This window comes from Ursus americanus, chromosome 17 (genome assembly GCF_024610735.1).
Source record: "Ursus americanus isolate L20-20 chromosome 17, mUrsAme1.1.p, whole genome shotgun sequence".
Lineage (NCBI taxonomy): Eukaryota > Metazoa > Chordata > Mammalia > Carnivora > Ursidae > Ursus > Ursus americanus.
Window position 1 is genome coordinate 8,942,554 of NC_142143.1, and position 8,166 is coordinate 8,950,719.

Below are 8,166 nucleotides of genomic sequence, written 5' to 3' on the forward strand. Positions count from 1 at the left end.
GGGAGGGGTCCTGGGGCAAGTCTGGTCAACTCTTGCAGCCTCAGTTTGGGGAGATAAAGAGTGAGAAGAATAAAACCTACCTAGAATGTAGTTGTGATATTAGTCGGGTTTTGTTACGTTTTTATGAGACTACAGTTGTATATTTACTACATCATCGAAGACAAGAAAATTTGCAAGAAATGAAGGGAAGTTACTGTAAAGTCAGACATCATCGCGAGGATGACAGACATTAACAAAGGAGAGGTGGGAAGCCTGTGGAGCCAGACACCAAGGGAGCTGGGCAAGCCAGGAGGGAATCAGGGCAGGCTTCCCTGAGGCAGTGACCCCTGAGCTGAGACCTACAATGGAGCCCAGGGATCCCACCCACCACCTCACAAAGGTGAGAACTCAGGGACCTTACACACCCACCTCTTTGCTTTACAGCTGGAGACACTGAGGCCCAGAGAAGGGAAGGGACAGGACAGACACGCAGCCCGGTGACAGCAGAGGGAGAACGCCACCAGGGCTGGCTTCCTGGGAGTGTGACCAGTGCGGCCACTCAGGGCTCCACGCTCAGAAGGGCCCTGCTCTGGGTTTCATGCTTGGCTGTCACCAACTTGAAATTCTTCATCATTTGTGATCAGGGGGCCCCCACGTTCTCATTTGGCAATGAGCTCGGCCAATTACATAGCGGCTCCTGACTTCAGCTCAGGGGGCCTCCCACATCCCGGTCTCGTCTGACGCTCCCACCAACCCCAGAGCGCTCCTATGCAGAGGGAGAAACAGACCCAGAGAAGGAAGTGGCGCACCAGGGCTAGGGCACGCTTAGACGCCAGAGTCCCAGCACTGGCCCTCCAGATTCGGTGACGACTAACCACGGCCTCACGTGGCCCCCTCTACACAGCCGGCCAACAGCGAAGAAGGAAGGACAGCCATTCGTCATGGCCTGCCCCCTCCCCCACCCCATCCGAGAGGTCAGCCGTCCCCAAATCATCCCGCACGGGGGTCTCCCGGGCCCTAGGACCCTGACAGGACCCGGCTGGGCAACGGGAGTGGGAGACGGAACCTAAGCTCCGGGTGCTCAGCAGACTGCTGCCTGCGGCTGCTGAGCTGCCCAGAGCTGATGCGGTTGGACATTCCTCTGGCTCCCAGGGGCAACAGGCGGGAGCTGGCACCTCCTGCCACTTTACCCGGCTGGTCAGGGAGGCAGAGTTTTCTCCCAAGCTCCAGGCTTTGCTCTGAGTTCCAGAAAAAACAGCCATGGGCCTTACATAAGCTTGCAGGCGACTTGGCCTGCCACGTGTCAACCCCTGGGCTGCAAAACATCCCCCCTGGGGTGGCTCCCGGCCTGCCCCCTCCCCCCCCCCGCAGGGCCAGCCTCTGCGCCCACCGTGCCTCTGCCGGCCCCTTGCTCTGCCACGCCGGACCTCCTCAGGCCCTGGAGCACCAGCTGCCTTCTCCAGACGTCTGCTCACACCGTCCCCTCTCCCTGGAACACCCTCTCCTCCTTCTCCCGCGCCGTTCCCCCAGGCCTGACGACGCACTCATTTGTCCAGGAACTGGCTGCTGCGCGCCTACTGCGTGCAGGCACCGGGCCGGCGCTGCAGCCACGCCCGTGAATAAGGCAGACTTGGCGCCGGCCTCCTATCGGCTGACGTTCCAGCGAGGGACAGAGACACGCCAGTCAATTAATTTCTCTCCCTCTGGGTTCCAGAGCCCTTATCACCACCAAACATACCGTATAATTTATGTATTTATATCTTTATGATTTCGCGCCTGTCTGCCCAACCTGAAAGAAGGCTGTAGGAGAGCAGGGACTGTGGTCCGCTTCGTAAACCGCCCCCCCGTGCCTAGAACAGTGCCTGCGACACGCGAGGTGCTCAGCAAATATTTGTTGAAGAAGTTAATAACATGTGCTGGGAAGGAAACACACGAGGGAGAAAGGCGGGAAGGCACCTTGTCGAAGGAAAGAGACCCCGAAGATAAACAAGGAAGCAGAAGGCCCCAGCCACGCGTGCTCTGCAGGACGAGCACTCCAGGCAGAAGGCACAGCATGTGCAGAGACGGGGAGGCCAGAACAAGCTCAGTGCCTATGGGGAAGAGAACAAGCTCGGTGCCTATGCGGAAGAGAAATGAGGCCAGTGTGCCAGGCGAGGGCAGGGAGGGGTGCAGGGGAGTGTTTGGCTGTCCCCCGCTGTGAGCCCATGGAAGGGGTTTGCACTTTACTCCAAGTCCAACAGGAGGCCACAGGAAGGTTCAATGCAGGGAGTGCTGAGCTCCGGTCTCCCTCTGAGGGCTGAAGGGAGAGTGAGTGGAGGGGCAGGGGTGGGGCACGGAGGGCCAAAAGGAGCCGGGAAGGACGGGCTGGCCTGGCCTGGGATACTGGGGTAGAGGGGAGGAACGGGGTGGATTTGAGGCATATTTTGGAGGCAGAAAAGCCTGGCCCTGCATTGGCCCCGATGCCACCCCGTCCAGCACCACCAAACCGTTCCTGCCACCGCATGGGTGCAAAGAGCTGCCGTGGCCTCTAGAACCATGACCGGCTCTCTCCTCGCTCTCAGCTCCGCCCACTCTGTCCTAACTTGCTTTTTGCATCACTTGGCCCTGTTTAAGGGTGTCACACTGTTGTAGTCCTTTGTCCTCACACCTCTCTCGCCTCACTGTGGGATTCCTAAAGACCACCACTGCCAAGGCCACCACCCCCAACCCACTCCCCATGCCCATCCCGCCTCCACCCTCTGACCTGCTCCCCAGTGCCCACCAGCCTCCACCCTCTCACCTGCTCCCCCAGTGCCCACTCAGGGTGCCACCCTCTCACCTGCTCCCTATGGTCCCAATCCCCTCTGCCCTGTGCCTGAAGCCCTGCTCCTGTCCCCAGCTGCCCCGCTGCCTATGGCTGGAAGCTCTTGAGGGGTTGGCAGCAGGGCCCCCCTGGGCTCCAACCTGTCTGCAGATGGAGCCTCACAGAGATGAGAGGACTGGCTTTAGGTGACAGCATTGATGGATTCAAACTCAGGTCCCTCTGGCCCCAGAGTTTGAGTTGCTTCCACACTCTGAGCCTCCTCCCTCTAAGTACTCCCGGGGCGGGGTGGGGGGGTGCCACCAGGCCGTGGTGTGGTGACTGGACTGGCCTCCGTGAGCAAGTGCAGGCGCAGGAGCAGAACCTCACTGTGTCTGAAACACGCCCCCCCCCACTCCTGACTCCACCAGCCTCTTGGAGCCTCAGCCTTTCTCTCCATAAAGCTCAGCCCTCTTCCTGCCTGCGTCAGTGGGCCCCACATGACATGGATGGGAAGGCTCTCTAAGACCCATGAAGGTAGATGTCCAAGCATGCATGAGACCACCTATGCCATCCCCAGAGGCTGCCACCCCAGCCCTCTCTCTGCCATGACTACCACAACCACCACCACCACCACCACCATCACCGCCAACAACATCATCATCATCACCATCATCACCCCCATCACCACCAACAACATCATCATCACCATAGTCATCATCACCACCACCAGCACCACCACCATCATCATCATCACCATCATCACCACCATTACCACCAACAACATCATCATCACCATCACCATCATCACCACCATCAATAACATCATCATCACCATAACCACCACCACCATCACCACCACCGCCATCACCACTATCACTATCACCACCACCAACATCATCATCATCACCATCATCACCATCACCAGCACCACCACCATCACCACTATCACCACCACCACCATCACCATCACCACCACCACCATCACCACCACCATCACCACCACCACCAGCACCACCACCATCATCATCACCATCATCACCACCATTACCACCAACAACATCATCACTGTAATCACCACCGCCATCACCACTATCACCATCACCACCACCACCATCATCATCACCACCATCACCACCATCACCACCACCAGCACCACCATCATCATCATCACCATCACCATCATCACCACCATCAATAACATCATCATCACCATAATCACCACCACCATCACCACTATCACCATCACCACCAACATCATCATCATCACCATCATCACCATCACCAGCACCACCACCATCACCACTATCACCACCACCACCATCACCATCACCACCACCACCATCACCACCACCACCACCATCACCATCACCACCACCACCATCACCACCACCACCACCACCGCCATCGCCACTACCATCACCACCACCATCGCCATCGCCACCACCATCACCACCACCACCGCCATCACCACCACCACCCCCATCACCACCGCCACCACCACCCCCATCACCACCACCACCACCACCCCCACCCCCACCACCACCACCACCACCATCACCACCACCACCACCACCACCATCACCATCACCCCCATCACTGCCACCACCCCCATCACCACCACCACCACCCCCACCACCACCACCATCACCACCACCACTACCACCATCACCACCACCACCACAGCATCACAGAGGCTCTGACTGAGTCTGACTCTGTGCTGGGCAATGAGCAAAGGGCTTTCTATGCATCATTTATGTCAATTTCCACCACAGCCCCCTAAGGAACAAACCATCCTTATTCCCACTTTATGGAGAAAGAAACTGGGGCCCAGAGAAGTCCAGCAGTGCCCATCGTCACTCAGCTGGTAAAGGGCAGAATCAAGGTCCCAGTTCAGGTCTGCCACTCCCGGGCCTAAGCACTGAATCTTCACAGACACCACCCTGGGACAGGGAAAGATGCCCTGGAACCAGACATTCCGTCCCAAGCTGAGTCCCCAGACAGTGCTGATATAGCTGCCGGTGCAGCCGAGAGCCCCATTGTGGACAAAGACCCTCCATGTCTGTGGGGAAATCTGACTCCCAGAATCTTCCAGAGCCCTAGGAGTGTGGCGGGGAGAAGCTTTGTGTCTGCAGAGCTCAGAGCCCTGATGGAGAAAGACGTGAGGCCTCGCATGGTCACCCCAGGCCCTGTGCGAGTGTGTGTGTGAGTGTGTGTGTGTGTGTGTGTGTGCGCGCGAGTGTGTATGTGTGTGTGTGTGTGTGCCCGCATATGCACACATGTGTGTTTTTGTGTATTCACCAGCACACACAGGCAGACAACTTGTTTATCCCTTTATCAACAACCACATATCAGCTAAATGTCGCAGCTAGGAGAATAAGCAACAAATTCATTCTGGGAACACTAGGATCTAGGAATCTCAGAATCAGAGTATCTTCAAATCAGCCAGAACCTTAAAGGCCCAACATATTCTCTACAATAACCTCGGATTCTATAGCGAGGCATTTCAGAGCACAGGCCGGAGGCCACACCTGACGTGTAGTGCCAGCTCTGAAACCACGTCCCCCCTGGCGCCCCACTCAGCCTGGCGGTGGCCCGTGGTGACCCTGACTATAAAGTGAAGGTGAGACTGTGCTGTGGCAGGACTGCCGAGAGGATGAAGTGGGGTGACACGCACAGGAGCACTGGCCGCACCACCAGACACTGGGCTGGCGCACAGCGGGCCCCGTGACGGTCTCCTTTGCCTGTGAGTGCCGTCGCCATGCAATTCCAGAATCCCACAACTTCAGAGACTCAAAGACACAGTGCCTGCCTCTTACGGGCCCCAGATCTCCATGCAGGGAGTCTCTGAAAAGAATGGGATCCCCAAAGGGGCGTAGTTGGTCACCACGTGCTCATCCGCACAACGACCACACACTCACAGGCATACTCACACTCACACACACCCATCCACCCACACGAACACACACACTCACAGATGTACACAACCGGACATGTACTCTCACACTCAGACACACAGTGTTTACTCACACAGACCTCACACGCTCACATATTCACACGGACACACACTCACACACACACGCTCACCGATGCAGAACCTGCATCTGGCGGCCTATAGAAGTCTGTGAGGCTGCGGGAAACGTGCCTCCCAGAATCTTCCAGCCAGCATCCCAGAGCCCCTGGAACCCTCTGTCTGCTCCCTCTTCCGCATGACAGCCCTGCAGATGCATGACGACAGCCCGCCCACCCCGGAGCCTCATCTGCCCCGGGCCTCTTGTCACCAGCTCCCTCAACCACTCCTTGGGTGACATTTCCAGATCATCTACTCCTTGGGACCCAACCCCAGTCAGACTCAAGTTTGCCTACTTTCCCCTGCAAGGGCAGGACCAGATCGACACCAAATAACCCGGAGTAGAGCAGAGAGGTCACCCGCCTGATTCTGCAGTGGGGCCGTCTCTTGATGCAGCCTGGGAGCCCCAGAGCCTGGCTGGCAAGCCAGTCAGACTGCAGCATCTAGGGTGCATGTGGTCTACTGGAGCCCTCAGATCCTCTTCAGAGAAACTACAGCCAAAGCAAGTCTCCTCTAGCCTAAAGATGAATGGCTCGAGTATGGCCCCAGATGCACGACCTGACTTAAAACTTCCTCTGATCTGCCCCACCGAGCCTGCATAGTCATCTTGGTCCTGTCACCAAAATCAACAGCCAGCCCTCCCAGCTTTGCAGTGTTGGACGAGTGGATCGGAAGCCCCTCCCGTGATGGCTGCCAAGAGTCCCAGCTGACATTATTAGTTGAGCACATACTGTGTGCCAGGCACCTCGTTACAACCCAGCGAAGTAAGTGTTTTTGCTCTCTCCACTTTACAGGTAAGGAAACTGAGGCACAGAGAGGCTAAGGGATTTTCCCAGGGCTACTAAGTGAAAGAGGTAAGAGTTGGCTCTGGAAGGCCCAAATCCATGTCACCTTTTAAAGGGTCATCCAGACCAGGCGGAGAACAGGACGATACAGCACGCGCACCCCCCGCCCCCGGCGCCTGTCCACATGCCTGCCACTAGGCCTCGCCACTGTTTGCCAGCTCTCAGCCTTAGACTAGTGCCAGCCAGCGAGCCTGTATCTGAATCTCCATCAGTGTGTTTGAACATTTCCCAGCAGGCGACTCTGCTGATCATTTTTTACTCATTCTGCTGTAACGAGGGCCTTGGGTCTTACTTCAGCTAAAAACTAAGAGGGAATGTGGTCCCTGGAGGGAGGTCACGGTCTCACCAAGCTTCGTGTCCTCCTGTATAAAATGCAGAACGGGACTCCTTCGCTACCTCACTAAAGGGATAGCAAATAGGGGGAAAGAACTGGAAAGTACCTTCACGAGAAAAAACAGCTTCGGTTCACTATAGCAGGCCCCATGCGGAGGCACTGCAGAGACATGTCTAAGCCTCACAAAAATCCCTTAAGGTGGACGGTATTGTCCCCCTTGTACAAGAAGCCGATTCCCCCCATGATGCTAAGTGCCTTCCCTCTCTGGGCCATGCCCATGATCGAGAACGTGCTCATGTCTCTCCCCCCCCTCCCCAGGGACAAGAGCTGAGTGGTCCAGGGAGAACCAACAGAGAACTAGCTCATTAGGGCCTGCAGTCAGTGACGAGGAGAGAAAAGCCTGACATTCTTCTCAAAATGCATCATCAGTGAGACCACCACGGCCAGAGTTCAGGAAGAGGGGGAACTGGCAGAAGCAGGGCCTCGGAGAAGGGAGAAGTTTCGTGAGGCAGGGCCAGGTCTGTGCTGACTTCCAGCGCCAAAAGACCATGGCCTCCAACCTGGAGAAACCACTTCCCTCTTATCCTCTCCTGCTCAACGAGCCCCCCTCCAAGCCCCTCACGCTTGTTCAAGGACATCCCAACACCTGGTGCCTTCAAGCCCTCCACAGTCTGCCCACCTACATACCACACAGAGCCCCATTATCCCCTGCAAGGGCACAAGAGACAGCCAGGCCCTGTCGCCATATGCCCACACAGCACCCAGCAGAGGGGAGCCCCGGGCCCCCTCTCAGGGGCACAGAACTCCAATAGGACAGAATTGGTCTGCTCCCCTTTGTTCACTGCTATGTCCCCCAGTAACCAGAACAGGGCTTGGCACATAGTAGGTGTTTAATAAATGTCAGAGAGAGAAAAGGAAATCAGGCATGTTTTCTTCCTTCCTCAAGCTGGCAGCCATGAGGGGGAGAGACTCAGCCCACACCTTCCTGGATATCAGGATCCACAGGCCCACGGACCTACGGACCAGTAGATCCCCAAATCCACACAGCCACAGATTCACAGACACATACGCCCACAGATCTGCAGACCCTTAGACCCACACGCGCATAGTTACAGAGAGCCCCAGACCATAGACCAAGGGCACGGACGCACGGCCTGTG